Here is a 17,202-nt window from a genome sequence, read left to right on the forward strand (position 1 = left end):
AGTACGCACCGTCGATCAAGGTTGAACAGGAAAGTTTTGTGTTTAGCCGAAAACGGAAGGAAATCTGATCATTTCCCATCTTTACTTTAAGGTGGATCAAGTGGAAGACGCTTTCTTCTGTGTTGGAATGAAATTAACCTTTTTTTTATATGCTTAATGTGTTCTTCTTTCTTTGAAAGCATCTCCAAAGCCTCTGTTTTTTTCAATAAAAACTAAATTAATCATTGATTTTGCTTTCATCGACGATTTCGGTACGATCGATGTGACTCGAAAGCCCTGCTTAAAAACAGGTTATTAAAATTGAACAGGTTTTTTTCGTGTGGCATGTGCTGAAAGTGATGTTCCCAATTCCATGTCCCTTGTTAAGCAAAAAGCCAACAGAATGTGACAAATTTTATTGCTGCTCAAACAGAACGATCAATTTTGCTTCGAACAAGCGAAGAGGATACAAACTTTTGCGTAGCATCCGTTGCCTTCACCCAGTCAGGCTTCGTTTCTTTATTCGCTATCCAAAGAAGGAACTGGTTTGTCCAATTCATTACGCCGTACGGGTTTGCATTCGATAAAAACAGCGACATTTCGCCCAACCAACTGATGAGATCATCGGAAATTTCACTCCAATCGTCGCGTTGCGAAAGCCACCGCTGTCTGTCGATAAGAGAGCGCAAAAAACCCCCCGAAGGCTGCCAACCTGCTGCAGTGTGTTGTGTTGTCATTCGGAACTTCCAAACGAGGCGGAAATGAGCCGTCCAATCGAGTGGCGGTGCACATAACGTTTTTCTTCTTCGGCTGCGCACTTACGTGTGTACAGCACGGAACGGAACCGGTACACACACCGGTGCAGCAGAAGCAGCAGCAGCAGCCCAGCATCCAACCGCGCCAGCCGCTTGTGCTACATTCGGAACTAGGAAATAGGAAACGCATTTCATTCAATTTCCTTGCCGCACCCACCCCGGGGAGAGAAAAATTGGCATTAAGGTGCTACACCGACCTGCTCCGAGCTTCCCAAGGCGTTCGGACTGATCCATCGGTACGGGTTTTCCTCCATTACACACACACACACTTCCTATTTTTTCCGCCTTTCCGTAAACAAGACGTGAAGGCTTTCGTGGTGCCTATTTTCTTATTACTTTTCCTCTCATCACTTTACTTCATTTGATGTGTGTTGCTGCTGTTGCTGATGGTGTGTGTTTTGAAAATTTATGCAAAAGCACACCAGCACGCATGCCGCTCTTGCTGTAAGGTGGGTGATGCTTTCACCCCAATCGGGTGCAGCGCCGATTTGTTGGCCTTTCGCCTCATCTTTTCTGCGCGTTTGAATCGAAGCAAATGGGGTGGATGGGTGGGAGGATGGGTTCGCGAATGGGTGAGTATTCGGTTCGGTGCGTGTTGACGTAACAAAAAAAAAAAAAGGTGCAAAACACAAAACACACAAAGCGGGTTAGGATAGTGGAGAGGGTTTGGAGGTTACGTCTTTTCCAACCGTTCGATTCCGTCCCGTATGGTGGAAGTGGTGGCTGTTAGATGGAACGAGGAAAAAGAAGTACACAAACACACACAGCAATCATTCAATTTGTGTCTTGTGAGCGCTTACGGAAGTGAAGAATGTAGGTGACGATGGCATGAGCCACACAGCAGTAATAATATTTTCACCTCTCTTCAACTGCATTGAAGTCTTTCGTTGAGGTAAGGTTGCGGCTGCGAGATGGTGGAAGTTTTTCCGCTTTCACTCGCATCACTCTTTAAGAAAAGGTTCTTTCCTCACTCTAACAAGCGTGTGTGTCTTGTTTTGCTCAAGGTGGTAAAACTTTGGGCCCGTATTCTTCTGCTGCTGCAAACTTCAACCACACAGAGAAGGCCGCCGAGCATGAAATGGAATGAAATTATTTCCTCTCGGATTTATTGCCTGTGCTGAAAATACCACCCGTGAAAGCGGGCTCTGACCATTACCCAAGGCACCTGGACTGGAGTGTGTATGTGTGTGTTTGACCATAAATCATGATCTGCAAAAAGAATGAACAAAGCAGCATTAATACGATGCAATAAATCAAAACAATCGCGATGCTAAACACATTCTTTTATCTGATAAAATCGATCTTCCAGGCCAACTCCAGCTGGGCTCACAGACACCCACCGATACAGGTCCGATCGCTTTGCGGAGGATTAATGCTCTGACCCTGAAGCAATCTATAAAGAGTGCCACACGATACTAGGCAACATCGATCGTGGACACGATCACGGAGCATTATGGAATCTAAAGGCCGTTTTTTTCTTCTTCTGCAGACCACTACAAAGCAACGGTCAGTAAGGTCCACAAGAGAACCACCCTAAACGGTTCGCTCTCCTTCCCGAAAGTTCAATAGTTTGTGTTGCCGAAGTTAGATTGTAGGCAAAAGCCTTCCCATTCCGCTCGCACGAACTGGAACACGCTTGGTGAGGCACGATTTCTTGTGGTCTCCCATTGCGTGCTGCTCGGTGGCGTATGAAACTCAACCATGCCGCCACGGTGTGTGTATGAGCTCAGGGCGCATGGACCTCGCCCCGGAATGCTCAAGACAACGTTGCACCCGATGATTAACCCGGGCGCTGCGTGCTTATGCTGATTTGCCGAGCCGCGTTACAGTTGAGACAGTAGAGACCGGGGCCAGGCATGTCGACATGTTAAATGATCGTTCTGTTTTTTTTTGTACAGACCTTAACGATCTGATTCGAGGTGTACGTAATCGGTACGTGGTACGGGGTGGCTTTTGACGTGATCAACTATCTGCCTGCCAACAAGCTCCGATTTGCAATATTCATAATAATCAGAACGACCTCCTCGAGCGCACGCCCGAAAGGAGTGAAAGGTCTGCATTTCGCATTGCCCGTGTGGGCGATCGTCTATTGGTGGCGGCGGATAGAAACGGCATAAGGCAAGGCTTACAAATTAATTTATCGCTTGCAAATTCATTTTTCTATTCCCTCTTTTCCACTTCCAGCCACAAATGAGCATATTTAGGATCGTCTCCATGCACTCCCCTCACCGCTGGCAAACAAAGGCGGCAAGAAATTGCATTTTAATGCAGCTACAGCGGCTGCTGGAGGTGGTACGGGGTGGAGGATCCCCATTCGTCGGCAGGAGCGATGTGCGAAAAATGTTTACACGAATGCGTGAAAGTGAAAGGAGTTAATGACTGGAACGGGGATGGCGATCGTTTCGGATTAGAGTTGCCGCTCCAAGACGGGGCGGGGTTTTTTCAAACACACTCACACAGCACAGACAGACAGCTGCCACCCAGCGCTAAAGGTGAGTTACGATTTTAGCCACACGCGGTTTTGCTCCTTTCGGAAATCGAAAACAATTCGCCCGGCTAGCGCGATCGTTAGTTGGTGCTTTGTTTGAACATATTTCTCCGCTGTTGTGAGGGAGTTTGCAAAGCAGTCAACCCTCGAGAGGAGAGGAGCTCGTGTCCAGTAACTGATTTTCGTGTTTCCTAGCTCGAATCGGTTACATCACGGCGCTTGTTTTCTCCTATTTGCGACAAACTTGTGTGTTTGGTTTGTGGCAAAAGGGGAGAGCGGGGACAGGGGGTTCGTTGCTTTAACGAATTCGACTCATCTTGAAAGTGAGCTGTAGTCGTAACTTTCCTTTAATTGAATTTGGTGTGGTCGTAATCGAGTGGTTGGTTGATTGGGAAAGGTTGGTATGAAAGGGAGATTAAGAGACTGTTTTAATTTGTAATATTTTTCTACAGCATATGACAAAACTAGTTTGATTTATTTGTAAAGATGTAATCCTCTAATCAAAATACTCCCGGGAAAAGGTTCTTGTGATGCGCTTACTGGAATGAGTTTTTGACTATTTACCTAAACCTGACCTTTTTATTATTCATCATTTATCTTTTTGCTCAGAGATGCAATTTTTCTCACTTGAAATGCTTTCAAAACCTCCAGAATATAAATCAGCTCATTATTTAACGCCAAAAAAGCGCTCGGATCAATTATCGGACCAAAAACACTCAACAGACTCCGTCGTGGTGCATCACAAAAAAATGAGACCCCCTGGCCAATAATTGACATTTTTCCTTCCCCCCTGCTGGAAGCTGTACAAAGTAAGCTCATTTATTTGTAGAGACAAACCACACAAAACAAGCACTCTATCTTGCACAAACAGCGCAGCAAACGGTCCCAAATTGCCGTGCGAAACGCGACCAATAGGCGACGAACCCTCCCTCCTCTCCTTTCAAATCGTCCGCCTAATAGTTCTGATCCGTCCATCAACCTGAGACGCGCTGCGAGACATCCCTTTGCTGCGCTGCTAAAGCACTGCTTCGTTCAATGTCAATTTTAAACATAATTATGATGTGATTTTGCCACGAGATGAGATAATCGGTCGGGCCGCAGCTCCAGATGCTGCGACCGAGCGACCGAGCGCGCACGAGCACGCTTTAAAGCGCTTTAATTGTGTTGACGAGTGCCCTCGAGGGGACACAAAAGTAAGACCAGCAGGGAGGGATGAATGTTCCATTCAGCCCGCTCTCGGCGGCACCCTCTGCCCATTTGGGCTTGGCATGGCAAACTGCATGGCAAAAGTTTTGTTGACTCTAAGATCAACGCGCACCAAAAACCCCATTAGCAGTGTGCGGTCGCTCATGATCGTAGCGCGCCATGCGTAGCGGGCTAAAAATAATGCCGCACTGTCAACCGGCACCATCGATCCGCTGGGACTGTGTGCTGAGATGCCCGTGAGGTGGCTTCTTCTTTTGCCTTTCTAGACTTGCAGTTAAACCATCATGAAAAATATAAACAAAGAAAGAAGACAGACGAAAAGATTACTCTTTCTTGAGGCCGTTGTCTGTGGACGCTCGCATGGCCTTTACATTGGTTGTGGCGGTTTGTCTGTCAAGCTTATCTGCCGCGAATGGATCAACAGCAGAGCAGGCTACACTTAACGCACAGCACTTTATTACTTGCCTGCTGTTTACAATGCTTCAAACAACGTCGTGCGTTTACATGGGGGAATGTTTACTTCATTTCAATCGAAACGCAACACGATAAAATTTGCCATGTAAGGGGAAGTATGTTTATCATTTTATATGTTTTAAATTATCTGAGTTAATATTCATCATATCGATAAAAAAGTAATATTTGAAATAATCGTACATCACACTGCTTAAGGGTTTAATGTATTACTAAAGACTGCTGAGGGTGTCTTGCCAGCACTTCAATACGATTAAATTTCCATGAGATTCGTCAATTTGATTCCAAAAATGTGGATATTATTTTATTGGGAGAATATGTTTCAAAATGATGCGAAAAATAGGCTCAAATCAACACTGTTCTGCTCTACACATACGTGATGGTCTAAAAAACCGTTGTACTCTTTGGAGCGAACTCCATATCCTAAGCCTTATCAATCTTCATTGCATGCTTGAAAGATTTGAAATCGCTGAGAATAGCAACATAAATCTCCTATGTCAGACTATGAGCACGACACGGACAGATTTCTTGTAAAGACAAATCAAAGCAACGGAAAATCCTATCTAAAAAATCCGTAGCAGCAATGTCACGTGTCTAAAATGAACGAGTCTATTTATCTATTTGGGGAACAATTGTTTATCGTATAAAAGGCTTTTCTCGTCTAGTCTTATTTCTTCAAAATCTTTTGTTGGAGTGTTACGATATTGCATTCATCTTAATGTTTGCGGTAGACTTACATTAATATTAAAAGTGTTAAGCTGATGCTTGTTAGTCTCCAACATAAAATCTACTAGCGATACACAGATTAAAGGAATGATTAATTAAGCTGATCCTATAAACAAGTAACTGTTTTTTTTTCAGACAAAACTTCCAAGAAGAATTATTCCTCTAATTTTAATAAAATTCATCCTATGAAGCTAACTATTTGTGATTGAAAAGTAGCCCATCTTTTCCATCATCCTCCAACAAACTTTTACACAGCGCACAGCAAACATTAAACAGCCGATCAATCTAACGATCTCGGGCTACTCTGTACAGACGCTAACAGTGCCGTATTCAACAAAGAACCAGGAAATCATGAACAATGATGCTCCTTCCCCAATTTCCCCCCGGGAAGACACCAGCGGGAGGGCCTTACCTTTACAACCCTGTCCTGTGTGTGTGTTTTTTTTGTTGCCCTCATGTTGTTCCCTGTCTATTATGCGTTCCTGTCCCGCATTTTTCGCGTCAAGATTTATGACATCACCGCGGTGGTACCGCGGCTCTGTGTGACACGCTTGATGGATTGATCACCCATCGAACCGTTGCTCTTCGTTGCTGCGTCCCAGAGCGGGCGACTGCCGTGCTGCATAATTACAACCCGTCCGAATGCAGCGCGCTGTGTTCCGGAAACTATCGTCGTCGTCGTCGTCGTGCACAACCTAACAGTACTTGTGAACCGCCCCGTTGTTTGGCATTTCCCGGCAGCACGATTAATCGATCCCGATGGGCCGCAAACAGCGATAGCTGATTAATGGAACGATCACCTCCAAAGAAGCCCAGCGGCGACGGCGCACCCGGGTGTTTCTTACAATTAGCATTCTTCGGTCCACTAACGCAACCACTTGGGGACACCCATTCACACACACAAACGCACACTTCGGGAAGGTTTAATGATAGTATTGTGTACCTTTTTTTAAATTTATTAGCAATTCACGTTTTGCCACAACGGTGTTTGGTGCATAAAGAGGCGCGAGGATGACTTCACCCGGAGATGTCCCGTTCCGTGGCGTTTGTCCGGATGTGCTAATCGGTATACCGAAGAGGTGTGTAGCTTTGATTGGCAATAAGCTACACCACACCAAATCCTCAGCGATACAGCTTCCTTTCGGCAAATGCGTGGCAATAAAGGCAAAATAGGTGTTTTGCAATAACGATGATGATGACATAATTGCTGATCTCATCTCGACCATCTCGGTGCATTAATCACGTTGATCACTTTCAATCGCGAAATTTGCGCATTTGTTTGCTGATTTGTGACCATCATCGCTTCAATGAGCGATCACATTACCTAGCCACAATACAAATTGGGCTCTATTGGGTCGAATTTTGAACGCTCGATTATTTGGCCACATTAGGTGGGGCGGCGTAATTGCTGCCCCATGCTACGAAACAGGATTTCATCAAACAGCAAGCAAATGCCTGATTGCCCGCCATTCCGTAGGCATTTATTTGCAATTTCTTTCACACCACCATTCTGCGTTCGACGCGGGTCGTGAGCTGAACGCGACACCCTTTTTACCGGTTGCGCAATATGAGCGATATACATACGCGTGGAGACGCACACGTTAACAACAGCCAACTAGAGATTGCAGATTGAGATCACGGTTTCCAAAAATGGGAGACCTTTTAATGATACACCTTTAGCCGGCACGGTGGCAGTTAAAAAAAGACCGAAACGAACTCCCGCACAATGGATAAGCACGATGGCCGCACGGACCGCATGGTGCGGGCTGTGCAATCGGTCTCCCCTCCCAACCAATTCAAGATGACCTCGCCAACCTGTTTCGGCAAAAAGGTGAGGTGTCAGGCGACGAACCAACCAGCAAACCCAAAACTCGTGCCCCTTGTGCCAAAAGTGGGTCGCGTTTTGATGACTTTACAAAATTGAAAAGCCAACCCCGACCTTCCCCGTTGTGCTTTAAAATAATAAAAGAAAAGTCAACAGACGGGTGGGGGTGGGGCGGGTTAAAAAGCGATGCTCGGAGCAAGATGACCTTATCTAGTGATGAAGCAGATTTTGTCCAAAACGTTCGACTAAAACACTGTTGGCCGTTATCAATCATGGCGAACTAGTTTGCGTTTTTTTGTGTGCTTCTCATCTTTCCCTCTATAAAATGTACCTAATTTGGCTAGATTGTACCAAGATCGAATCTCGCGTGGCTCGCAATGGTGAGACTTTCGGTCTAATTAATTCCGTTAGGTTCCGCCTTTGTTGGCGAACAGTGCAGGACAGTTATTTGAACTGGAGGGCTTTATGGAGCTAATCTTCCCGTTCTCATCAGACTCGATGGTGACTCTTCACAAAACGCTGCGGCTCAAGTATTCTTGGCCACTTTTTCTTGTTGGTTTATTGTAAAGAGGTTCGTCGCTTGCTGCAGTCTCCGCGCCGGCTGTGTGCTGTACTATTGCAACGAAAGGTGAAAAACAAAAAAAACGCTAAGAAGCCAAGAACTTGTTCAACGCTACAGCGACTCGACACCGAACGAACTACCAAACTGATCCGGTGATTGTATGTTAATTGCAGATACAAAGATACAAAAAAGAAGGGAAAAAACGTACCCAATCCCCAAGTTCCCGAAACTATCAGACAAGCGATCTCGGTGTACGCCGGACTCGGTACGGATAGCGCAGCGAATTGTAAACCCCGCTTTGTTGTGGCTTTCTGATCAACGTATTGAGCGTAGGGCTGGACTGCAAAGCCGATTTCATACGCAAAGAAGCTTAGCAGTAGTAGGAGCGATATTACGGCAGGACTCATACCTAAACAAATTGCTCGCCCAGTGTAGCGACGAACAAAAGCGTTGTCTGTACTCAGGGCGCTGTTCTGTTTGCGATTGCCTATTAATAGGACACATAATCGGGCGCGTGCTTGAAGAATACGCATCACTTCATACAGACAAACAGGAGAAAAGACAAACAAGAGCATGAAGCCTCTTTCATTCCTAACTGTATCATGGGTTTATACCTAACAATGAAATAGCAAAGGTATCTCAAATGGGCATGATAATTGTGGATGTTTCGCGATTCTAGCGCGAGAGCACACACACGATCAGCTCAGAATGCGAGACGATGAAGACGGCAGCGCACAAGAGCAGTTACCGTTGTGCGTAAAATTGATTACGAAACTAGATCAATAGGGATAGGGATTGAGCAGTTGGGAAAAGGGGGTTTATAAAGTACAGTTTGAACGATCTAGATTCTGTGTGGCAAAGTGATCTATTGTTCCAAAATGGGGATGAGAGGTTTTATTGCATTTTTTTTTCGGAACGGATAAGGTGTTGATTACTGAAGATTAGTATGAATTTTGTGCAGCAAATGACTCTTTTGCAACATATTCTGCTCAATTTGTAGCTTGAAAGGCCTAGAATTTAGTTGTAGCTCTATTTAGTCGTATTTTGTCACGATTGTTTCTTCAATCAGTACATAAAAAGAGACATTCTTCAATCAATACAGCTGCATGAATGTTTATCGCTTGATGAAAAACAAAATTTTAACAGCATTATCAACAAAATAAATTTAAAATTTTTGGGAATGACTCAATACAGTTGGTTTAAATTGATCAAATAAATAACAGTCAATCCTCATTCAGTCGTTTCACAAATCATTTAAAGAATATACATCGTGAAATACATATATTTAGGCATTATTATACTATATTGACTGTATCAAAAATAGCTCTACATTTTCAGATTCTCTGTTAATGATCTACTAATTAGACCTTAAAGAAATGGAACTGTATCACCGAACCATAGTTCCTCCACTTAAACGCCTTATCGAAATGAAATAAATCACCAACCGTTAATTCCTACAAATCGTTCCAATAACATTACTCACCTTCAACCTTCCCCCCCCCCCCTCCCCAACATAACTTCTGATTAAAACAAGCCTTATCGGCATGTGCCGTACACATTCTTCCACGGCTCAAAGATGGCCGACAACTTCATCTAAACAAACCCAAACGATCCAAAACTCCCCAAAGGGACAAGCATTTGCATAGAATGCTCGTTTACTACGGCTACGGTCAACCAAAGTCGATAGGAAATGCTGACGAAACTGTGTGCAGCACCAGTAATTAATTGATATGCAGCCCATTCGACTAGCCAGCCGGACCCGATAAGAATTGTGTCACGCCCGGGGTTTGGTTGGTAGGTAGGTAGATAGAAGAAGAATGATTGTTCTTTCACTCTGCTTCTAACACGCGCGATTGATAGTGCGGTGAGACCCCGCGGAAAGCATTTAATCCTAGATTAGAACGCATATAATTATGTTGCTTCTTCGCTAGCACAGCAGCTGCCTTTATTCTAATTGATTTTTTTGCTGTCGCTCCCGATACATCGCTCTTCCTTTTGCTCCCATTTCCCAGCCGGACGCCGAAGCGATTCATTAAAAATTTAAATGTTTGCCAAATTGTTGTGATCGGTAAGAATTTGCGCCGCGTGCGTGCCCTACAAATCTCGAATTCATTCGACCCAGACCACCGGATGTGGGCCGTTTTGGGGCCGGCATTAAACGTCCCAAAACAGGGAAGCTATAATGCAGCGGTCGTGTGGCTGATCCGCGCGAGCGCCAAAGAATAAATTGCTGGTTTCGATTCCATTTCAACTGCCCATTGCGCGGCTCGGTACGCTTCCAACGTATGCAAGTCAGAGCGCGTCGCGGTACAAAACTATAATTTGTTAAATTTACAGCATTCGCAACACTCTCCGGGCTGGGGTAAGAGCGTAGCCGCAATAACTGGGCCACACCGGCTTGGTTAGTCTAATGAGCGCTCGGAGGGGCTACCATTTAAGCAGAAGCAAAAGGTTGGTCGCCCTTCTGCTCGATCGACGCCAACCGGGCGGGCGGGCGGGCCAACCAACAGCCAAGCCACAGCTCTGCCTCGCGACCATTAATAATCGGCTGCGCGATAGGGCCGCTGCTTTGATTTGCACGCTGCGGTGTGCGCGTATGAACGGTCCGATTAGTCGTGACCGAGCGCACCCTTTCGGGTCGAATGCGTTAGACAAAGGCCTCATTCGTGCTGCTCATCTCCCGGCAGTTGGGGTTTATCTTTAATTTGTGCTGACCCATTTTTAGCCCTTCCTGCTTAACGTTCGGGACAACAGGCTGGAGATAGATGGAGAGCGGACTGTGTCGAGCAGAGCTATAAAGTTCGACCTTCTCTGGACGAATGGAAGCGATGCTACGATACCGCGTTGGTGAGGATGAGCCACAGTTGAGATTAACAAAAAGCTCATCGTTTTATCGTACCCGTCAATCGCGGTGGTAGAAGTGACGCTAGATGGGGTTCAGAGAGGATGGAAAGGAGGAAGCAATAATTAACCGCGAAACGTGAGCTCCATTGAAGAAGCGGCTCCGTATCGTTCGGAGCGGGGATGAAAGTCACCGATCGGTTTGATTTGATCAATCGATCGAGGTGTGGGAGAGGAAGGTTTTTCGAGTTGATTCGTAAATTGCTTTGTCCTCGTTTGCTGATCGTTTGCCGATGAGTTCTTTCACACAATCAAATCGTAGTTTGTTGGGGTAGAATTAATTTTCATTCTAAAGGCAATACTGTCTTCTCGCGGCATTGAAGTCTTTCGTCTACCGTCAGCCGTACCAGGTGCGTGTTTTAAAACCTCTTTCACTCCCCCATTGGCAGTTATTTAATCCCGTAAGAGTGCAATAAACTTGTTGCTTTTCCCAAAACACACACATAATACGTACTTGATCGGTATTATCGCACCTTATGCTACAGCTCGAACGCTTCTACAGCACACGCCTGCATTCCCAAGGTCTCCGCTCAAGGCGGTTGTTTATATATTTTTTTGGGAAAGAATGAAAGAATGTTTTACGCTCCACCTTCACCAAGCAACGCAGCACCGTACGCAGCTGGTGAAAGCTTCTTTTTTTCACCAATCATTCACTTAATAAAAATACGTAGCGGTACTAACTACCACAGGGAGGCAGACGGCACACTAGCATCCACCAACCATCGATTCGATTGGGAAATCGGATTTCAATTTATTTTCCATTTGCCCTGCTGACTACCCTTTCTGCTGCTACGCAACAATGCTCACAACTATGTGTGTGTGTGTGTGAGCAGCTCGCATGGGTCATCTAATGCGTATGCGTTCAACAACAGCAACAACAAAAAAACCGCCGCTCGCGAGGGAAGCCAAGAAACCCTATACGAAAAGTACGTTTGCTTTCAATGACCTCGGCGTACGCCAATGTAACGGATTCTTGACTCCAGCGTCGATCGCTAGGCGCATGCATGCGTGTGTGTGTGTTTCTTTTTCCATTGCTTCCCTTTCCCCGTACACACTACAAACTACACTGATGTTGGTGTTGTGTGATGGGTTTTTGGGGTCGAAGCTTTTCCTCCCCTGAAGCACGCGTGCAGTTTCTTCTGGTGTAGTGTTTTTTTTTTTTTTATAAATGGATTGGCCCGAGCATGCGTGTGCCAGTGTGCTGGTTTCTTTTACAATTTGGAGGGTTAGTTTAGAAAGGTAGAGTCATAAAATGTGTGCCAAATCGTTGGTTGAATCAATGATGTTAAGTCTTGAATCAGAAAATGAATCAGAAACTAAAGACTGCAATCAAGAAAGCGACGAACCTGATGGTTTTGTCTGAAAGGGGGTTTTGATGCAATTTACCAAACAAAGAATGCAATACTATAAAGTATATTATACAAAAAAAGAATCTTTGAGATTCAATAGTGCATGTATTGCTTATAAAAATAATTATAAATTAATCCATAATTTAACAAAATCAAAGCAAATCAATAATTTTGCAGATAACTTCAAATTGTGTCTAAATGCCAATGAATTTTACCATGAACTTCGTATAACTGTTCCTGCTTTATTATATAGATTGTTTTTCTTACTTAGCCACATTTTACTTCTCAAGAGCACATATTTGCGCAATTTAATAAGAACATTTTGCTTAGAAGCACCTCTCCACCATTCCTCTCAATCCGAACTACTCTTCTTCGAGTAATTTAGTGTGTTTTACCCTTTTTATTTAATGAATTTAACAGCCCAGATAGGTTCACTTTGCTGTGTTTAAAAGCTTTCAATGAAATTAGAAACGGCATGCAAAACACTCCAACCGGCGGGTACAATGTACTGTATAGCGTCATTGCCAAAATCAATGTCGGCGTGTGAACATTATGCTTGCGCTTGCCACTAGCGCGTAAGACCACCTCCCTCCTGTATAGCATCTTTTCGCTCAAGACCTACTCTAAATATTCATTCTCATTCAAAACTGGCCCTCTCCCCTTCTTCTCTATTGGTTTTAGTGCGAATTAATCCGTCAGCGCGGTTTCGTTCGGAAGGCCTCCGACAGGCGCTGCGCCGGCATTTGCAATTTATTTCACACACACACACACACACACACACACTGAAGGAGGTAGTGTAAGGTGCTGCCAATGGGGAGGAGGTTTTGTTTCCGACTGTGTAATGAAATTAACGCAATCAACATCCATCCATCTCCGTGGCGGGTGTGTTTGTCTGTGCAAATGAAGAAGTAATTGCGAAGTGCGTTGCGTGTAGCAGTGCGCCCCGAACGTAGAATGGTTTGGCTTACACCTACTCTCACCCACAGCCACCCACTGCCATGTGGAACATGTGGTGAGCGAGCGAGCGGGGCGACGGAGGTCACAGACCAGAGGCCCCCCGGCCACAGTCAGAAGTGGCCACGTTGCGCTTTATTAAAAGCAGCGCTCCGTGTTTGTTCCATCGCCGTGACGGAAGTCAGCTGAGGCTGAGTGGCGTGGGTGCACGTGAGCTTTGCCATACGCCTCCACACGCGCCTAGTAAAGGCACATACAGACACACACACACACACACACACACAGAGACGCGTCTTTGGTGCGGGTATCTCAACCTAAAGCTGGAGGTTGTAGTGTGTATTACGAACGATGACATCATGCGATCGCGGATAGGCGAAGTCCGTGAGAAGTTGAAGGTTAATCGGCGACAACGTAACGTGTCACGTCAGTGGGGGAGAGGGTTGTTTTAGTTCACTTACGCGCCACCGATGTTGAGTAGGTAAACCGTTTTAAGGGAAGAATTCTTGACTGTGTACGTGTGGGTTTTTTTGATCGATTTATTTAAGTGCTTTTTACCGCCCCAGAAGGATGACGTTCTTGAGTGATGTGTAGCTGAGTAAATTAGATTTTTCTGAAGCGATCTATCAAACATGGTGACTCACAAAACACCCACCGAAGAGGAGTGTACACCCTACAGACAAAAGAATTACACCATTAAGGCCGCCGCCTGGTGAGGTGTGCTGTTAATGTTTTCCCACTTTTCATTATTAATTCGTGCACGCAAATTTAACGTGTTTTTCCCCCTCTGCGAAACCACAGCTAGATGATCTTCACGACTTTGCTATTTCATCCCCGACACGGCTCAGGTGCTTAGACTTTATGGTATCCAATTTTCATAAAACTAGTGCCCCCTTCGACCTTGCCCCCGGGGTCGGGGGCACTTGCACTGCTCGATCACCTTTTCGGAAGGGAACTTATGCCAGCCACGTGATCTGTCGTGTAGAATAAAAAAAAGTTCATGGGAACCGTAAAGCCGTTTGAATGGGTGTTTTGCTCACCGTATGTGTTGATAGCAGCTCGGCAAAAAAAGAAGGTTACCTTACTATGTGCAACCCCTTTAACCAGCGCCCTCATGCACAGTTATGCTTAATTTCCCATTGCATAACCTCGATATGCTTTGTGTTTCTTCCCACCCTCAATCGAGCTCCAACGATAACGATATAATAGTCCTGCGGAAACACACACATATGCATTCTTCGGCACGCATCGGAGGAACCTGTGGTGCCGTTTTTTTCCACGCCACCAATTGGTTGGTTCCCCGCATCTAACGGGGAAAAGGTTAAGTAGAGCGAGGAAAGTGATCCCGATGCACGCCGCCGAGTGCTAGATTTGTTTGCATGTGTGTGTCTGTGTGGTGGTGATGGGAAAATTGGCAGAAAAACTCCCACCAAATCGTCACATTTGCCGTTACGATCAAAGGGAACGAAGAAACAAACAAAACAAAAAACTATCAACACACCAACGTGTTGAAGATGAACGATTTTTTCACACAGCTGAATCGCTTATTACTCCTTTGCCGTGCAGGAATAACATCCTGTTGCCGAATCGTTACTGGCAAATCACAAGTCGTGACTGTGGTTCGCAAAAAGCACCGAATCATCCCTATAAATGATCGCTTCCGGAACGCTGGTCGGCCAGGTGACGGCATGGGTCATCCCTGCGGGCGAACTGAGATCATCCTCTAATCTATCGCGGGTCTCATCCCTGATCGTGTTGATCATCTCGAGTGAAGATTTGCGGGGAATGATTGGAGAGGGATGGTATGCAAAAACAAAACCAAAAAAAGCACAAACCTCTCAACACCCGAAAATCAACGCCAGCTCATGTCCACACAATCGTGTCCGGGATGAGTACGTTCCGGGCAGAGAGGATTTTAAATTATTAACGACCGTGACGGGAAACTTGTACAATGGCGAGAGCAATGGCATCGATCAAGGTAAAACTGTTAAAATATTAGGTTCAAACTGAACACCATTCGGCCTTGTCAGTGATAATCAATTGGGAGGCTATATTTAACACAGTTGGCTAGGTTTCGTTGGTTGATTTCGTTGCTGTCGATCAGAAACATCCTTTGGGTTTGTTTTTTATCCGGTTGGCTATGGCATGCCTGTTTGTGTTTCAGTTTCAACATTCAACAGGATCTTTCAATGTCTATTTCCGCGACGTCAGTGGAAATAATCACCTTAAGTATTGATTAAGGAAACAACCCTAAATGTTGTTAAGTAATTATAGTTTAAAGAGTCTTTACTAAGGTAAACCAATAAAAACAACACTCAGAAATCATTACAGTATCTTTACATTAATTTTAGACTGTGTTTAATGTTTCTTGTGTTATTTGAAGTTTTAAAGGTTGTTTAATTCAATATTCTTTTTATCAGATGTAATGGTGAAATACATTACATTCATTCAATATTACTTAATTCGGTCTAGATATTTTGACAGAGCCAAATGCTCGAATGTTTTTGCAATTGGATTAATTTTTACTTTACTCAACTGTATTCTTTCCCATCAAAATTGTATAAATTGCTCATTTTATAAAAGAAAAATGCATTTTGGAAGAGTTGCTTCGAAGTAATAGGTGTAACACTTCACTTTTATAAATAACAAAGCAGTCAATGGAACATAAAAATATTGTTCATCATTAAACAAGACTTTCTGTGAAATAGACGTTAAATCCTTGAGTTTTCATTCATCGATCGTGACTCAGAAAATGCAATTCAACCGCCTAGTCAGACTACTAACCTCAATATCCAAATAAGAAATGTTCCAATACACGTTACGATTTCCTGAACGAAGGACAACGAACCATTTTAAAGCAGCTTTCGTGCAATAATTCCCCCATGTTTCGAACACATTCAAAGCGCAAGGATTAAGCAGAGTGTGTAAAAGTTTGGAAAGGAAAAACACAACCCTGATTGATCGAGTGACTTTCCCGTTTTTTTTTTCTTCTTCTTCTTCTTCTGGCAGTTAGTCTACCAGATAACCGGTCATCACCATCGGCCATCATCTGGACAGCGGCTTTGTGAGTGCCGCAAGCTGCGCAGCTCACTTACAAAAACGATACTTACTTTCCACTTTGTCGAGGTTATGCAACGCTTGTTGCCTTCGCTTGTCGCACCAAATCCAACCGAACCGAACCGGTGATCGATGAGAGGGAGCCCTGAACCGCTTCTTGCGCTTTTCTTTCGTGACGGGGGTTTTTCGCCTTGCGCCTTATGCTGCTGCGCGGCTACGGACTTTGATGAACGCAAGGGCCGTTGCTCGAGGACACGGTGACTCGAGGGAAATCCTGTTTTCGGGGTGTACGTTCCACCAGCACCACCCCTTCGGCTCTTGTCGGCTCCTTTTACGTCTCCCACCAGACACACATACAGGGAAAAATACACGCACACTGACAAACACACACACACACACTCGTTTGCTTCTTATCTGTGTGATGCACTTTGCTTATTCGCTATTCTTATTCCACTGCACCAACCATTCGAAGCACTGCAGCTTGCAACACAACACAGAACAGAGCACAGAGGAGAGATGAGCACCTCACTCACACTGCACGCACACACACCTTACACTTGCATTTCCGTTTGCTTTTGCTCTTACTGCTTTTTGTGCAAACAGGCGAAAGAGAACCCGAAAAATAAATAGGAAGACAAATATTAAATGATGAGAAATGATCATGTGCCACCCTGAAAATAACGTAGACGTGAAGAATTTATCGCCCCACGGCGCAGTCCTCTCAGACACTGCCAAGATAGGCCGAGATATCAAGAACCTCGAGAGAGGGACAAAGAGAGAGACAGAGATGTACTGTACACGCACTGTACGAACAAAACTGTAGGGTGTGCGACAGCACCAAGGCAAACACGACAACGGGCAGCCTATCGCGA

General features: G+C 44.8%; 1 protein-coding gene across 3 annotated transcripts in view; it reads right to left on the minus strand.

Annotated features, from left to right (window-relative positions):
• Positions 1–17,202, minus strand: part of LOC1270050 (cuticlin-3) — a 41,126-nt gene that overhangs the window by 23,251 nt on the left and 673 nt on the right. For 2 of the 3 annotated variants that reach the window (XM_308712.5, XM_061644107.1), the window contains exon 2: positions 16,384–16,914. The gene's annotated coding sequence lies outside the window, so the exon portion shown is untranslated. Of the gene's footprint in view, positions 1–16,383; positions 16,918–17,202 lie in introns of all 3 variants that reach the window. The other variant, XM_061644105.1, reaches the window with a different exon arrangement.

This window comes from Anopheles gambiae, chromosome 2 (genome assembly GCF_943734735.2).
Source record: "Anopheles gambiae chromosome 2, idAnoGambNW_F1_1, whole genome shotgun sequence".
NCBI lineage: Eukaryota > Metazoa > Arthropoda > Insecta > Diptera > Culicidae > Anopheles > Anopheles gambiae.